Source organism: Eschrichtius robustus, chromosome 14 (genome assembly GCF_028021215.1).
Source record: "Eschrichtius robustus isolate mEscRob2 chromosome 14, mEscRob2.pri, whole genome shotgun sequence".
In the NCBI taxonomy this organism is placed as follows: Eukaryota; Metazoa; Chordata; class Mammalia; order Artiodactyla; family Eschrichtiidae; genus Eschrichtius; species Eschrichtius robustus.
In genome coordinates this window covers 10,845,885-10,863,641 of record NC_090837.1, presented here as the reverse complement: position 1 = coordinate 10,863,641, position 17,757 = coordinate 10,845,885, and the positions used below count along the sequence as shown (strand labels likewise).

At 45.2% G+C, this 17,757-nt stretch overlaps 1 protein-coding gene across 1 annotated transcript in view; it reads left to right on the top strand.

The window, feature by feature from the left end:
- SRRM4 (serine/arginine repetitive matrix 4) overlaps positions 1-17,757 on the top strand; it is a 163,521-nt gene that overhangs the window by 43,503 nt on the left and 102,261 nt on the right. The gene's annotated exons all lie outside the window — the stretch shown is intronic.

The following is a 17,757-nucleotide window of genomic DNA, read 5'->3' as shown; positions in this document are numbered from 1 at the left end:
TGTGAGCAAACATTTCAAAAACGATATGCAAAAGAGATAAGGTTTATTCTGTGTGGTTGCCAGGATTAGAAGTTGGACCAATCGGTGGGAATTCCAAATTAAGAAAGAGCATGCTAGCAATTCTTGATGTCATCCGTTAATCCAGTCACCGAGTCATTCGACAGCCATCCTCTAGGGGCCCGCTGTGTGCCAGGGACGGTCCTAGGTGCTTGGTGAATCGAACAGAAATGGTTCTTGTCTTCACGGTTGGCCTGAATCCATCTTGTTAAAACTTAGGCTCTTTCGAAGTTGAAGTACTTTAAGTCCCTTGTCAGCGAGAGAAAATGTGGATAGTCACCAACTAACCCCTCTCCTACACCCCCATTTCTTCCTGCAGTGATAACATATGCCTTTGATGGTAATGAAATTTGCCAAAACCACATCACTCAAATCCTGTCTCCTCCAGGGAGTGGGAGCCTTGGATTCAATGCAGACACGACATGGTCAGGGACACAGTAAGCAGGCTGTACCAAGTAGAGGGGGTAGGAATGCATTCTGATGTAAGGGGATAATTCTCAGTGAGGGAGAGCTCCCAGCTAATGGCCCATCCCTCAGGGGCCTACACAGCTGTCCCAAGGCACTTCTGGGATCTGGGAGAGAAAATCCATCAGCCATTCACCAGGAAGCTGGGGAGCGTTTGGCTTTCTAACAGGGTCATTAGCTGGGTAACAGATGAAACTGAACAGCGGACAGAAGGGCAGAGGTAACTGAAACAGGAGAGAAAAATACATGGTGAGTTTTCACATTCTTTCAGAACACATGTTTTCCTCAAAATTCCCTCGACTGCCCGGCACCATGAAATATCAGAAGCCAAGGGATTTGTAAATAGCAACTCAAAGAGCCTAGGGTATACCACAAGATGAGAAAGAATCTATCCACAAGGGAGGGTTGACAAATTTCCAGAAACCAGCAAGCTAATCCGGCAGAGCTGTTGATGATATCACAGGGCACTTAACAAATACACTCCCAGTGATTCTGTAAACCCAGGAAATCAGGCAGAATGATTTGTGAGAAACAAGCATCCGCGTTCTAAGCCGGAAGTTTAGTTCTGGTTTAGGAATTTATTCCGTTGTTGACTTGTATTAATTAACCTTGCTTTCTGATCATTAAAAATAATATATGTCAGTTGCAGAAAGTATAGAAAGAAAAAAAATAAAAATCACTCCAAATCCCATAATTTAAAGATAAATACGGTTAACTTTTTATTGATATCCCTGCAGTCTTTTTCACATGCATGTGTGTACATCTCTCTCTATTGCAAAATTAAAATCGTGCTTCCATAGTTTTATAAACTGTTGTTCTCACTTAACAATATGCCATGAAATTTTCACGAGGTTTTCCCACCATATTGAAAACTGTTTTTTGCAATTACTATTTTTTTTATTGTCTATACTGTATGAGTACATTAGGTTGAGACATAAAATTAGTGATATTTGACCTTTTTTAACCTATAAAAATGGCAATTTCATACGGTTCACCTGTATCATAATTGGTTTTTCCAGCCTGTTATTCATTGACATTTAGACTGTTCCCAAATGTTCTCAATTATAAAAATTCTGCAGTGAACTTCTTTGTGTCCAGATCATTGCACACATCCACGATTATTTTCTGATGGTAAATCCTTATGCACTAGTTATGTATTGCTATGTAACAAATTAACATAACGCAAATTTAGCAGCTTAAACAACACACAATTTTTTAGCTCACAGTTTCCACGGATCAGGTTTAGCTGGGTCTTCTGCTTCAGGGTCTCTCGCAAGGCTGCAATCTTGGTGTAAGCCAGAGCTGAGGTCTCATTCAAAGCCTCAACTGGGCCAGCTAGGATCTGCTTCCAAGTTCATTTAGGTGGTTGTGGGCAGGATTCAGCTCCTCGTTAGCTGCAGACCTGAGACCTCCCGCAGTTTCTTGCCACGTGTGCTCCTCCATAGAACGGCTCACAGCGTCGCAGCCATCTTCATTTGAGCCAGCACGGGGAAGAGTCGGCTTGCCAGATGGAAGTTACAATCTTATGTAACTTAATCACAGACATTACAGCCCATCACTCTTGTCATATTCTGTCTGTTAGAAGCAAGTCACAGGTCTGTTTTGCAGGTTGGGTTCCCTGGGAAGCAGGATCTGAGATGGAGATTAGATGCAGGGAATTTACGAGAAATGACTTTGGGGTCAAGTGACACTTGTGGAAAGGAAGGGAAGGGAAGGGAAGGAAGCAGGATGCACAGAGGGAAAAGTTAGTCTGCCAAGAAGTCTCAGTGGAGACCTCAGCTGACCCCACAGAGAGCTCTGAAGCAGAGAGGACCCTTCAGAGTTGTCTGGAGTTGAGGGCAAGAGGATGAACCTTTATCTCCCGCATCAATCATTGGATGCAGGCTGCCTTAGGAAGAGGCAGAGCTTTGCACTCTGCAGTGGGGGCAATCCCTGATAGGGCTGGCAGCTGAGTGTGGTCTGCTGGCAGGACTTCCAGGGTCTGGGAGAATACACCCTTCGCTCTTTTTTTTTTTACTGCTTTGAAATACAGCACCGCCAGGAGTCCAGCCACAGAGAGGGATCGGGCATCTAGGCCTCTCTTCGTGGGCACATTTGACCTCAGGGATTTTAGGATGACTTCCTCCACCCTCCCTTTCCCCACTGGGTGTTGTGACACATTGTTGAAAAATGGAGGCAAAAGGATATAGGTGGGGTATGGAAGAGTAGCAGCCTGAGGTGGTGGGTAAATCAGAGCTCAGGAAGCCCAAACTCAAGTCCGAAGTTCACCGGAAACAAGTTGTTTGAACTTGGGAAAATAATTTCCCTTCTTTAGGCCTCACTTTTCTCACCTACAAAATGGGAGAGTGGGATTAGATAGACCCTGTGAGATTCCTTCCATGTTATGTGAAATGGAAAGACTCCTCCAAGGGGCACTTCTTTAAGGAGATGATGGGAAAGGTTGCTCTCCATCCCACGGCTCCTTCTCCCGGGGCATCTCCTAAAACACAGAACTCCTGTCCTCCAGGACTCCACCATTGACAGGACACGGTAGGCGCTGGGCAGGCTGCTGGGCCAAAGTCCCTATTCCTGGAGGAGGGACTACAGGGCTTCACTTTGACTGCAAGCAGCAAGTTCACCCTTTGCTCTTAAAGGTGAATCTGGGCAGGGCATCCCAACCTCCACCAGTTTGGGGATTTATTTTTTCATAAATTATCCACCTATGTTCAAGAATCTTGTTCATGCTTCAGAAGGAAAAACATCTAATACATATATATTACTCAGACTTACTAATTTTTACCTACTTAATTTTTTGAAGTACGTTAAAATATTCTAATAAAATTATGATGTGGGCATTAGATATCTATGGTTTATTTACTACTCATTATAAGTTTGTATCCTTAAACACCATCAATCATATCCCCCCACACCCCATCCCCTGCTAACCACCATTTTACTCTCTTTTTTAAAATAGGTTTGACTTTTTCAGATTTCACATATAAGTGATATCATACGGTACTTGTCTTTCTCTGTCTTATCTCACTTAGCATAATATGCTCAAGGTTCACCCATGTCATTACAAATGGCATGATATCCTCCTTTCTAGTGGCTGAATAATATTCTGTTGTGTATATACATTATTTACTCACCCATAGATGGGATTTCAGGTTGTTTCAATATCTTGGCTATTGGGAATAATGCTGCAATACACATGGGTGTGCATATATCTTACTGAAATCCTCTTTTCATTTCCTTTGGGTGTATACCCAGAAGAGGAATTGCTGGATTGTATGGTAGATCTATTTAAAACAAATTTTAGGAACTTCTGTATTGTTTTCCATAGTGGTTGGACTAATTCAGAGTCCTATTAACAACGTATAAAGGTTCCCTTTTCACCACATCCTTGCCAGCACTTGTGATCTCTTGTCTTCCTGATGATGGCCATTCTAACAGGTGTGAGGTGATGTCTCATTGTGTTTTTTTAAAAAATAAATTTATTTATTTATTCGTTTATTTATTTATTTTTGGCTGTGTTGCGTCTTCGTTGCTGCACGCAGGCTTTCTCTAGTTGCGGCGAGCGGGGGCTACTCTTCGTTGTGGTGTGCGTGCTTCTCATTGCGGTGGCTTCTCTTGTTGCGGAGCACGGGCTCTAGGCGCGCAGGCTTCAGTTGTTGCGGCACGCAGGCTCAGTAGTTGCGGCACGCAGGCTCAGTAGTTGTGACTCGTGGGCTCTAGAGCGCAGGCTCAGTAGTTGTGGCACACTGGCTCAGTTGCTCCGCGGCATGTGGGCTCTTCCCGGATTCTTAACCACTGCGCCACCAGGGAAGTCCCTCATTGTGGTTTTAATTTGCATCTCTCTGATGATTAGTGATGAGCATCTTTTCATGGGCTTGTTGGCCATTTTGATGTCCTCTTTGTTTTTGTTTTTTTTAATTTATTTTGTTGACATATAGTTGATTTACAATGTTGTGTTAATTTCTGCTGTTCAGCAAAGTGATTCAGTTATACACACACATATATATATATATATTCCTTTACATATTCTTTTCCATTATGGTTGATCATAGGATACTGAATGTAGTTCCCTGTGCTATACAGTAGGACCTTGTTGTTTATCCATTCTCTGTATAATAGTTTGCATCTGCTAACCCCAAACCCCTAATCCCTCCCTCCCCCACCCATCCTCCCCCTTGGCAACCACACGTCTGTCCTCTATGTCTGAGTCTGTTTCTGTTTCGTAGATAAGTTCATTTGTGTCATATTTTAGATTCCACATATAAGTTGTATCATAGGGTATTTGTCTTTCTCTTTCTGACTTACTTCACTTAGTATGATAGGTCCATCCATATTGCTGCAAATGGCATTATTTCATTCTTTTTATGGCTGAGTAATATTCCAGTGTATATATGTAGCACATCTTCTTTTCGATGTCCTCTTTGGATCAGCAAAGTTTTCTTCACTATATCTTGGTTCTCTTGCCTCTCCTTCTCATTCTACAATATTGGATGTTGTGGATCCCTCCTTTGTGTCTCTTCGTTTTCCTTTTTCATTTACATGTTTCTGAATTAAGGGAGATGTTCTTGAGCTTATCTTTACATCTGAAAAAATCTGATCCTTCATAACATGCAGTCTACTGTTTTAATGCTTCTATTGCAATTTTATTTTTAACTCAGCCAATATGTTTTTCATTTCCATGGCATTTTCCAGATTTCTTAGGTACCCCTCTCAGATTATCTCTTCTAGCTACATAGATACAACACCCTCTTTCATCTTATCAAGAAAATTTCTGAATTTTTCTCCTTGTAGTAGCTCTATATTGTTGAGTCTTCTTTATCATCTTTTTCTAAACTTTGAGTCTTTTCATATAGCCAAACATTATTCTCTGTATTTTCATACTTATAGAGTGAGGTACATGCTTATCATAAATTGGAAGCTTGTACAGGTTCTAAGAGGTATTTAGTAGATCTTTGATTGGATATATCAGGCCAGATGAAGGGAAAAGGGAAATGTTTAGATTTATTGCAGTTTGCCTTTTCCTTTTCATAGATTCAGCCGCTTGGAGAGATAAGAGAGGTAGCTAGGGCCAAAGATATCTTTGGTGAGGAGTTTTGCCTGTGTGAAAGATTTTCTTGTTTGTGGGGAAGCCAGAAATGGTCAGCAAGATCCCAGCAGTGCCCTGCCTTTTCTCACACTCCAAGTATGAATCAGTGCTACTTCGTGTGGCCACTGGCTCCACTTCAATTTCCAGAGGTACCAGTGGGTTCCAAAATTATCCCCTGATGATTTTGTGGCCCACCCTGGCTCCAGCAGGTGTTTGTAAGGTCCAGCCAGACTCTCTTCCTTTGCTTCCAGACCCATTGTTCTGAGCACACAGTGGCCTGTATCTGAGCCTGGGCCTTCTTCCATGCGTTCCCTGTCAACCCTACACCTTGCTGATGTTCTTCAGTTTTCCTCTGGCTTGTGAGGGTTGCCTTTCCTCAGCTTCTAACATAAACAGCAGGTCCCGTGGTTGAATAAAGGAAGAGGACAGTTTTCTCTCTGTGTTTGTAGTCTGTTGGTCATCTCAGTGGCAGAGTAGGGACCACAAGTGGAAGGAGATGGATAACACCTTTGGGGAGTTCCTGATTGCCAGTTTGATTGTGAATAGTGTTCAAGCAAGTAATTGTCCAAGTTTAAACGAGAAGGAAAGAGGGAAAGAAGCAGTTGAATGCAGAAAGGCAAGGAAGAGAGGGGGAAGGACACAGGACAGAAAGGAGAACGAACCTACAGAATGGTCTGTGCTGCCCACTTGTGCCTTATGATACCTCACATTGCTGTAGCCAGCTGTGTCCAGGGTTGCTAGAGTGGTCCCAGATTCTCCAGTGGTACTTGAGGAACATGTGGATGCTATGGATGCTGTTCTGGGTGAGCTCTTTTCACTTCTGCCACCCACTCTTCTGGGGAAAGAGGGCACCCCCAAATTTTTTTTGGTCTCATTCTCAAAAGGTCTTAGAAATTGTTTGTGGTGGGAGCAACAGGGGATATTGAAGGCAAGGGGGATATCCTCGCCCCCTGCTGGTGAAAACAAGAAGTGATTTTGGTGTTTTCTTGGTCAAATGGGAATGGGAGGCAGAAGGGGAAGGGAAGGAGAGGGGTAGGGACACACACACACACACACACACACACACACACACACACACACACGGAGACAGAGACAGGGACAGAGATCTCAGAATGCATGCCACCCAGATTGCAAAAGGCCATACTGTATGAGGGGAAATATACCCTGGGAGTTAAGGACCATTATCAGAAAATAGATTTTTCTATCCCGAATGCAAAACAGAAAGTAGCGGTCTTGTGGGTGAGGCAGGAGGGGAGACTAGGAGCTAAGGAGAGAGAGAGGGCACCACTAACCCTTCCGAATGAAAATTGGATTTCTGTTGAATGTTTTATAGATGTCTGTTTGCCTCCCCATCACATTACAGTCTGGGTGAAAAATTATCCCAGGCCCACCAAGGAAAATAGAGCTGCGTGAATCAAGATTCTGTTGCCAAGGGCCACATTTTCACATGGAATTTCTCCATGGGTCAACACGGTTGATTTATTTATATGCGTACCCTGCGGGTATCTATTAGGCCTTCCACACTGTGTTCACCACAGGGACAGCTGGCTTGTATATGTGTTGCCCAGGCACATGGTAAAACCCCTGCAGTACATTTGCTAAAGAGAAGGAGAAAGAAGACGTGAAAGTGTATCTGGGCTGCTTCTGAGCTCTCAAGACCTGAGTCCAGGGCTGGTGATTGAGACACCTGGGTTCCCATTCCAGCTCCATCCATTGCTGGATACATAAACTTGGGCAATAGCATCATCTGGCTGAATCTCATTTTCCTCAACTGTAAAATGAGGGTAGTTGCATTCTCTGCTGGTCCAGCAGGTCAATGAAGTATGATTGTGGCTGAAATACTGTAGGAGTGACTAACTGGGGCAGGCGTTAATAATACTATTACATGCATCTACTTAATTCATTCAACAAACATTTATTCAGCAGCTATTGGGTTGGCCAAAAAGTTCTTTTGGGTTTTTCCGTAACATCTTACAGGAAAACCCAAGTGAACTTTTTGGCCAACGCAATACTATGAGCCATGCGCTTTGACAGGTGCTGGGGACACAGCCGTGACCAAGGTGAGCCCCACCACTGTCTCTGCTCACTCAGAGTCCAGTGGCTAAGCAGATAATTAACCTTTCTTCCCTGCCTTGCTTGCATCCTTGCTTCTTTATTCTCGAAATTCAAATCATTTACCAAGATTTCTAGGTGTTTGTTTTTTCTCATTCTTTGTTCCCGGAATTTGCTGAGTCTATTTGATTTGCCAACAGAAGTTGTTCCTCAACTCAGCAAAGTTTTCTTCATTATTTCATCATGCTCTGTTATCTCCTGTGTCCTGAATTCATGCTCTGCATTTCTTCTTTTATCCTCTTCATTTGCACGTCTTCCTGGACTGCGGCGAGAGGGTGGTGTCCCTGGGAACTTGCTAATAGGAACTCCTGCTGCCCACTTAGACCCAGTTTATTTTCAGCTCCCCCTGGAAAGCCATTACGATTCTCCCTCACCTTCTCTGAAGACAGGAGCCCAGAGGGTGAAAAGGGAGGAGCTGAATTGGCCTCTCAGTATCCAGCTGTTTTCTTGATAACGAGCCCCAGTGATTGAGAGAGAGTAGGTCTCTTCCGCCTCCGTCCTCCATCCCAGCACTCCAAGTCCAAGAGCACAGAGCAGGAAGCTGAAGCAGTTAAGGAGGTCAGGGGCGGACTTGGCTCCAACACAGCAGGCTAACAATTCTCGTCGCCAACCAGCACCACAGACGCTCCTCGTTCTGCTGTTCGCTCCCCTCGGAACACAGGAGAAAAGGCCACAAAGCAAGATTGGTGACGCTGTGGTCGGCGGTGACACACTGCCCAGCACCAAGAAGGCCCCATTTATGCTATGGCCAAGGTACAGTGTGTGCCCTTGAGCGCACCCGGGAGTGTCTCCTGGTGGGCCTGGCTGGAGGAGCCCCTGAGTGATGAGATTAGGGCTGACTTCAAATTTTTGTACATGTTTCAGATGTTCTATAATCTTCATGTTTTATGACTGCTATGACTGTTATTATCATTACTTGTTTAAGGGGCTTGCGATGTCACTCATCACTTCAAAGTTTGAACCAGCGTTCAGGGTGACCAAGTGGCCCCAGTTTGCTCAGGATTTTCCCAGTCTTTGCCCTGAAGGTTCTATACCAGGGAACCCCCCTCAGTCCCAGGCAAACCGAGACTGTCGGCCATCCAACCAATGTGATGTGTAAGCAGTGTGGCAGGTAAATAACCACATGAAAACCAGAGTACTGACGTGAATAGCCAGGGCTGAATTTGGGAAAGCTGCAGGAGGAAAGGTGACCTGGCTCTGAGGCTCAGTGAAGACGTTCATCTTTGACACCTGAACTGAGTGCTGGACCTTGAGAGCCACCTTTTCAGATGTGGCTGGAGAGTGTGAGAGAGCTTTTCTCACCCACGCAGACACGGCGGGAAGAGACAGCCTGTAGAGCACGCGCATTGTCTTTGTACACAGCGACCCCCCCATCTCAGTAAAGCATGACCTAGTTATTTCCCTACTCTGACCAATTGGACTGACAACCTTCACCCAGAAAGGAGTGAATTTGGGAGTGGAGAGGAGGCCAGAAATGCTCCTTATAATTTTCTAGGAATGGAGAGAGTGGGGGAAGCCACCTCCCCTAAGGGGCAAGGCATAAATGTGAGGACAGGGGAAGGACACCTGTCCCAACATCAGTAGCAGTGAGAACAATAGTAACAGTGGCTACTCTTTACTGATTTGCTCGTTGTGATCAAGGCATCATATTAAGCATCGTACATATATTAGCTTATTTGATCGTCATAATAATCCTCATTCTTTGAGGGGATTTCGTTTTAACCTCCATCATTCAAAGGAGAAAACTGAGACACAGAGAGGTGAAACCATTTGCCTAAGAGAGAATAAGTACAGAGCTTGGATTCAAATCCAGTTCTCTCTGGGTCTAATTAGGTGATCTGGGTTATAGTCACAAATCTAAATCTGTGTGACTTTGTTGGAGCCCCTTAAGGTGTCTACGCTTCAGTTTCCTCATCTGTCAAGTGAGGATAATATCCCCTGACTATCTTACAGAGATATTATAAAGATGCAGTGAAATGGTAGCTGTGAAAGTACTTTCCTAATCTTTCCCATATAAGCTATTTTTACATAATTTCTATAATATCAATGATATTTCAATTCAAGAATAAAACAACAAACCATACAACTTCAAAAGACAGCCCTGTGATATGGAGCCCATGAACGTTAAAAAAAATTTTTTTTTCTAGTAGGAGAAAGAGGAAAGCTGCTTTCTGCTTGCTCCCTACTGAATCAAATTCATTCATAAGTTTAAGTGCCAGCAATAGTGTTGGACATTTCTAAGCTGCGCTCAGGAAAGTAAAGTGATAGGGTGAAGTCTGTCCCCAGACCAAAATCGCTGTTTACTTCAGCTTTTGTAAGATACCTGTGTGTACTGAGGGGGATCTGAGGTGCAATGTGTGCAAATGGAACCCAACCAATGCCTCGTTTGGTTCTTGATTGACAATCCTCTGGTGTTGAGACTTCCATCTGCAAAATGGGAATAACGGGACGGAGGTGATTAGACGCTCTGGATTGTGGTCTGAGGGTAAAGAGCGTTCTCAGTGAGAGGAGAGAGAGTGAATAATGGCCTTCAAAGCGAGCTGAGATCTATCTGCTCAGCTTGGCTTGGCTCCACCAGGGGTCTTGCTTCAAGGCAGCGAGGTGGGACCAGATGGCCTCTTCAGGATCCTCAACTCTAGGAATCATTGACATCATTCAACAGCATTGGCCATGAAACTGTAGACTTCAGAAGCTAGGAGTGACCTTGGAAATTGCTTGGTCCAGGGCCTTCATTGGGCAGGTGACAAGAGCTTAGAGAGACTCCAGGACTTTCCCAGAATAGTCAGTGAGCGGCAAAGCCAAAAACTAGAGCTCAAGTCTCTCGACTCCTGGTTCAGCTCTCTTTTCATCTGACCAACTGCCTAGACTGTAGTTGGAATCCCAGGTTGGGGAAGCAGGCTGTGCGCTGGGTGGGTGGCTGGGTGAAGCAGGCAGAGCTGGCGAGAGAGGGAAGGGGAAAGCGTCTGAGGATGAAGAAAGGAAGAGAGAAGACTGAAGAGGAAGGGGAGGGGGGGGGCGGGAACAAGAGAAGGCAGCATGAGAAACGGGATTTGCAGCAGTAAATACAAGGGATGCTACGGAAATTACTTTTTGAATGGCATTTAATTGGTTTATTAGTGTAATTCAGTTGCAGTTTGATTTGATTCAAACCTCTGATGTGAGTGATCCACCGCCCACCAAGGACACTGCCAGCCTTTGCAGACAGGAACAAACAGCAGGCCCTGGGGGGGTGGGGGTGGGTGATGCAGGATGAGAGAGGGAGCGAGAGGAGGGCGGATCAGGAGGGAGGATGCGTGGGGGGGAGGATGCGTGGGGGGGAGAAGAAAGGAAAAAGGAGAGGGAGGTGGAGAGAGGAGAGGGAGAAGAGAGATAAGAGCTGAGGAAAGAGAGGCCATGGAGAGAAAAGAGATAAAGGACCAGAAAGAAGGCTGGAGATGGACGGGTGAGAGAGGAGTGGGAGGGAAAGCGAGGAGCCGGGGGAGACTGAGGGGAGAGCAGAAATGAGGGAAAAAATAAACACAGCAGAGGGGAGGTCAGGGAGACCTGGGAGACCGAGGAAGTCAGAAGGGGACAGAGGATAAATGCTCAGACAGGGAGAGGCAAAGAGAAAGAATGAATAAGAGAGAGGGCAAGGGGGGGAAGAGAAAAGTCTAGCGGAAGAATGAGCTGCAAACACCCGCACCCACCCCTGCACTCAGAGCCGTGTCATGGGCACATCTCCTGGTACCCCTGAGGACCCATCGGCTGGACATGTTCTGGACTCCTGACACTAGGGTGGCCCCAAGGGCCTGCCACGCTCCAGGTTATTTTCCAGTCTCCTGAAAAGGAAATGCTTCTAGGTCACTGGCGCTATCTCCATCTGCATGACAGGGGTCAGAGCACAGCTGAGCAGCTCCTTGTGGGCACCTCGGGAGATGAGGAGGAGAGATGAGGAGGAGATCGGGGCCGGGGAGGCATACTGGTAGCATCTCAGAGCCTCAAAGACCCAGAGCCTTTCACAGATGGGGAGATGGGGGCCCAGGGAGGAGAACAGAGTCAGAGGCAGAGTTTCCCAGGCTGCTTGTCCCTCCTCCCGGCTCAGGGCTGGAGCTCCCACAGGCCATGGAAAGAGTATCGTGCGGTGGCTGTGAGCACAGGCTCTGGACCCAGACTCAGTCCTGCAGACTTGGCCAAGACCCTTCACCTCTCTGAGCCGCACTTTCTGCAAAATGTAGATCAACATTGCCCTGTGTCATAAGGTTGCCGCGAGGCACCATAGAGATAAAAATATGTGGGGAGTATCTAGAAGGAAGCCCGGCACGTACTAAGTGCTTGATATGTTATGATTTTCATTATTAATAAAAAGAGGGCACTGAGATGCCCAGCAGAGTTGGGAAGATTCTCCTTAGCTAGAATTTGAGAAACGCAGTATGGCACTGTGGTTATGATATAAACCCTGTAAATTGGAATGCCTGTGTGGAGATCCCAGTTCTGCTATTTATAAACTTGGGCCAGTTAAATACCTTGCTGTGCCTCAGTTTCTTCATCTTTGAAGTGGGAATGACACCAGTTCCTACCTCATTGGATTGTTCACGAATATCAGATGAGATGATACAGAGGAAATGTATCAGGGTCTGAGCCATAGTAGGTGTTAGATAAAGGTTAGCTCTCATTATTAATGTCACTGGGCTCAGCTATATGCATGTGGGGACCGAGGACCAAAAAGTAGACACACCCATAGTCACAAGCAGTTGGTGCAGAGCTGGGATCTGAACCCAGACCTGCCTGCTGGCTCAAGATGTCCCAAGACTCCAGAATCCTAGGTGAGGAATCTTCCCACATGCCACACTTTCCCAGGGAGAAGATCTCCCACCCCACTCCATCCCCACTGCCAGCACCCTGTAGCTTGTTCCTTCTGAATTAACCCTTAGCCTCATCTTTGATGCAAATGCCTCCTTTTGAGAAGGAGAAAGAGCTGAGTGAGTTGCCATCCAGACTTTGGAACTCCCAGGCCTTTGTCACCACCGCCCAACCCCACTCACGCAGAGATAGACACACTCAAGCACACACACAGACGCGCCCTCCATCTCCATCTGTAATTACAGAAGCCGAGTCAACGTGGCTGATGGTAATCGGCGGGGAACACAGGCTGGATTTACTCTAATGCTGATGCCAGGGACCTGTAATTTTCATCAGTGCCACGAGACTTTTCTTAGAACTGAAAAATGCACACACAGCTAATGAGTTGTAATTCTGAAGTGCTCCTGTCTTGATTGGGGCTAATTATTTTTATGAAGAAAAGAATTAACAATCCCAGTGACCCACCGAGGGGGAAAAGAGGCCTGATTTGGGCACCATTAATTATCCCAGGGCTGGTTTTCAGGACCCCTTTATCTCCCCCCAGCCCAGCCTGGACAGAGGGAGAGGGAAGCAGAGTTCCTGACTTTATTCCCATTATACCCCTGGGGGAGCAGGAGGAAAGTACAAGTGTGACCCCTTAGCCAGGGAAAGGAGAGTTCTTGGCTTCTATCCACATTGAAGCTCATCCAGGGAACCTTGGATCTGGAAGGGACCCTGGAGCCCTGGGGTAAGTCTGGAGGTCTGGCTCTGAATTCCAGCTGTGTGACCTTTAGCAAGTTACTTAACTTGTCTGTGTCTCAGGTTGTCATCAGTACCTGGAAAGATCATTGGACAGATTAAATGAGACAACCCGTGAAACATCCTAGAGCTAATGACATAAGTTATTTTCATTAATGATTCAGAATCCAGTCTCATCATTGTTCAGTGAAGGCCCAGAGAAGGGAGAAAACTTGACGAAGAACGCACAGCTTGTGGAAAAACTGGGATCAGAACCCAGGTCCCTTTGGGGTCTGTTGTTACTGGGTTTTTTTGTTTGTTTTAAATTTCAGCATGGTGCCTAAACTCTTTGTTATCCAATCTCTCTTGAAATATCCAGGACAATGAGGATATGGCATCTCTTTAGCCTAAATAATCTGGATACAATTTGGTTTCTATTTCACAGGTGAAAGGAAATAGCATAGCCTGGAGTATAAAATGTGAGGATTCTGCACTCACACAGTTCCATGGTTTTTGGCTTAGTTATGCCATTTTCTTGCTAGACCATGAGCAAACCTCTGAAGCCATCTGTTCTCAGTTTTCTTATCTTTAAAGTGGGGATAATTATTGAACCTATCACATATTTCATGAGATAATGTCCTAATGTGACATTTAGCAAGTAGGTATGTCAGTCACCTATTGCCACAACAGTGCTGTGTAACAAATCACCCCAGGACTCAATGCCTTAAAACGTTAATCATTTATTCTCACTCATGCATCTGCAGGTTGACTGGGAGTCAGCTTGTTTAGGTTGAGTCTAGCTGGGCTTGGGTTTAGATCTGCTTCATATGCCTTCATTTCCTTGGACCACTTCCCAGGACAAATTCTCATACGATGGTCAAAGTGCAAGAGAGACAACCAGAGACACACAATGCCCCTGAAGGCCTAAGCTTGGAACACTGTCACTTCCTCCCACCCTCCACCGGCCAAAGCAAGTTACATGGCCAATCCCAACACCAATGGGGTGGAGAAATAAGCCTACCCCTAGTAGGAGGAACTACAAAGTCACATGACAAAGGGAGTGGACACAAGGAAGCAAGAAGAACAGAGAACAGTAATACAATCTGCCACAATATACAATAAATGCCAGCAATTCCTAGACAAATGTTTGAACTCAGCAGCTTGAATACTGCCTTATGTGTGCCTAGCACTTTGCAGTGTTCAAAGTTTCCCTTTCTCAAATGTTCTAGTATGTTACCCTCACCACAGTGCTGTGAAGCAAGAGTTAGAACCCCCATTTTACAGTTGGGGAGACTGGAGATTAGAGAAATAACAGATGGAGCTTGCCCCAGATCATACACCTGGAGAGGGTGGCAAAGCCAGACCCGAATCTGGGTCCCCCAGCTCAGTCCCAGATCAAGGCTGGATCCATGATGTCATACGGAAGGAGATGATTCCCAGTGGCCGTTAGCTTTCTTCTTCTTCTTTCTAGAGTCAAATTATCAAGACCTATTCAGCCAGCCCATGTGATGGAGCTAAAGGAGCTAGATAGAGCATCAAGAAAAGGCATGGATTGTGAGCTGATGGGGTTATTCTCACTCTCTGCCAACAGTAGAGTTCTCCAAAGGCCTCCTGGTGTTTAAGAGCATGGGAACTGCAGGCAAAGAAAACTGGGCTCAAATCCCACCTGCAGCTTCCTTGTTATTTGACCTTGAATGGGGGAATTGACTTCTCTGAGCCTCAATTCCTTACCTGTAAAATGGGCATCATAATAATAGCTGTTGCATAAAGAGGTTGTGAGGACCCATTCATTCATTCAAGAAATATTTACTGAGTACCTACTATGTGCCGGGCACTGTTCTAGATGTTAGAGATGTAGCAGTAAACATAAGAAAGTCTTTCCCCTCGTGGTGCCTAAGTTTTAGTGGAAGGAAAGAGGACATAGATTGATATGCAAGTCAATACACTTGGTGGAGAGAAAAATGAATCAGGGAAAGGGGGTTAGGGAAAGCCTGGCATTGGGCGGGAGTCCCCGGTTACCTTGTATTGATACATCTGGTGTTTAAGGCAAGCCTCACTGATGAAGTGACACTTGAGCAAAGATTTGAAGGAAGTGTGGGAACAATCCAGGTGACATCTGGTGGGAAGGCATCCCAGGCAGAGACATGCAAATGCAAAAGCTTTGAGGCAGGAATACACTTGGCCAGCCATGGGTACAGCAGTTTGAAAGAAGAAGAGAATAATGAGATTAGAGAGTCAACAGGGGGCCAATTTGTGTGATGAGTTTTGGTGATTCTAAGGACGTTGATTTTTACCTTGAGTGAGGTGGGAAGCCCAGGTTTGAAAAAAGGAATGACACGGTCTGATTCCCATTGAAAGGAGTCAGATCAGGCTGCAGGGGGAAGAGTAGACTTACGGGGACCAGAGCAAGGATTTAAGGAAATAATGCATGTGGAACAGTTAGTACAGAGCCTGATGTGTTTTAAACGATCGGTAATGTATTAGTCAGCTCGAGCTGCTAAAACAAAAGACCACAGACCAGGTGGCTTAAATAACACAAATTTATTTCCTCCCAGTTCTGAGCCTAGAAGTCCAAGATCAAGGTGTTGGCAGGTTTGGTTTCTTCTGAGGCCTCTCTCCTTGGCTTGCAGACAGCCACCTTCTTGCTGTGTCCTCCAATGGCCGTCCCTCAGTCTGTATGTTGTCTGTGTCCTACACTCTTCTTATAAGGAAAACAGTCATACTGGATGAGGACCCACCCATATGACCTCATTTTACCTGAATCACCTCTTGAAAGGCCTTGTCTCCAAATACAGTCACATTCTGAGGTACCATGAGTTAGGATGTTAGCATATGAATTGGGTGCGGGGGACACAGTTCAGCCCATAACAAGCAGTAACAGTAGAAGTAATAATAAATTCTTCTTCTCCTTATACCCCAGCTGGGGTCTCTCTTATCTATGCCAATCACACACTCTTCACATCTGAGCCTCACCTCTTCGGGTCTGACACAGGCTTTGAGCTTTTCTCAACCCGCACTCCCCGCCAAGTCTTTGGTCAACAAATATTTATTAAGCACATACTTGGTGCCAGGTACTGGGATACTGTCCTGATCAAGTTCAGTCAGGTGGTTTAGTTGTTCTTGACTTGACGTGGTTTTCAGAACCGTCACCGTCTTTAACAGGCTGTTCTGGATCTGTTCTGAGGATCCTTTTGGGAAGTATTTGCTGATCACCCACCTGTGCCAGGCACTGTGCCAGGCTCTGGTGATGGCAGTGATGAGCAAGACAGGGCTGTGCTTTCAGAGAGCTCTTAGGGATCTGTTCAGCGTAGCTAATCACACAAACAAACCCATCGCGACACATCAGTGGGTGTTAATCAGCTTTCCTCTTGAGATAACATATGTGTCTTTTGGAGACCTTGCAACTCAATGGACTGCATGTGGTGGGTTTCAGGCAGAGGGACAGGCTTGTAGAGGAGATATCCTTTGACATGCAAGCCCAAAGCACACGCTGTCTTGTATACTAGCTTACTTGAAGGTATCTACCAATTGGGTGAGACCAGGAGTCATATTGCCATTTTTCAGTATAGATCAAGTAAGGGGCATTGTGGTTGGCACATAGTAGGTGCTCAACAAATATTTTTGGCATAATAGATGGGCCTCAAATTACATTATCTAGAATTGTATTGTTCAATATGGTAGCCACTCACCACCTGTAGCTACATATATTTAAATAAAAAATTAAATAATATGAAATTTTATTATTAAATGTATTATTGATTTAATACTAAATTTATTATTAAAATTAAAAATCCATTTCCTCAGTCACACTAGCCACATTTCAAGTGTTCAATAGCCATGTGTATTAGTGGCAACCATATTGGACAGTACAGATACAAGTTACAGAAAGTCTCCATCACCACAGAAAGCTTGCTGATCTAGAGCAGTGGTTTTCAACCAGGATCGCTTTTATCCCCCAAGGGGCATTCAGCAATGTTAGGAGATGATTTTGGTTGCTACAGCTGGGGAGCTGCTGCTGGTGTCTAGTGGATAGAGGCCAGGTATGCTACTCGGCGCCCTACAGTACACGGGATGGTCCCCCAGAACAATAGTCCCGAGGGTGGGAAACCCTGTTCTGAATTATCTGTCTCCACGAGGGCTAGGCCTAAGCATTTCTGCCTGAAGCAATTTGTGATTCTGCTTTATACACGATGGCTCACATATCTACAACGCTCGACAGTCTAAAAACATTGAGTTATCCTGTGTAATGCTTCCAATTCTGGGATTTAATTAGGGCTAGAATCACTCCCAGTTTATAGGAAAAAAGAGCAAGGCTCAGAAATGTTATGTGTCTCAAAAGGGAGCAGAAATGGAACTCAAGGGTGCAAGTTACAGGGAGGCTGTTTTTTCTCAATGAAGTTTTTTTTCTTGGTTAAGATGGAAGAACTTTCTAACCATCAGAGTTTTTCTAAAAGGAGTGAGTTTCCCCTCATGGAAGGTGTTCTGAC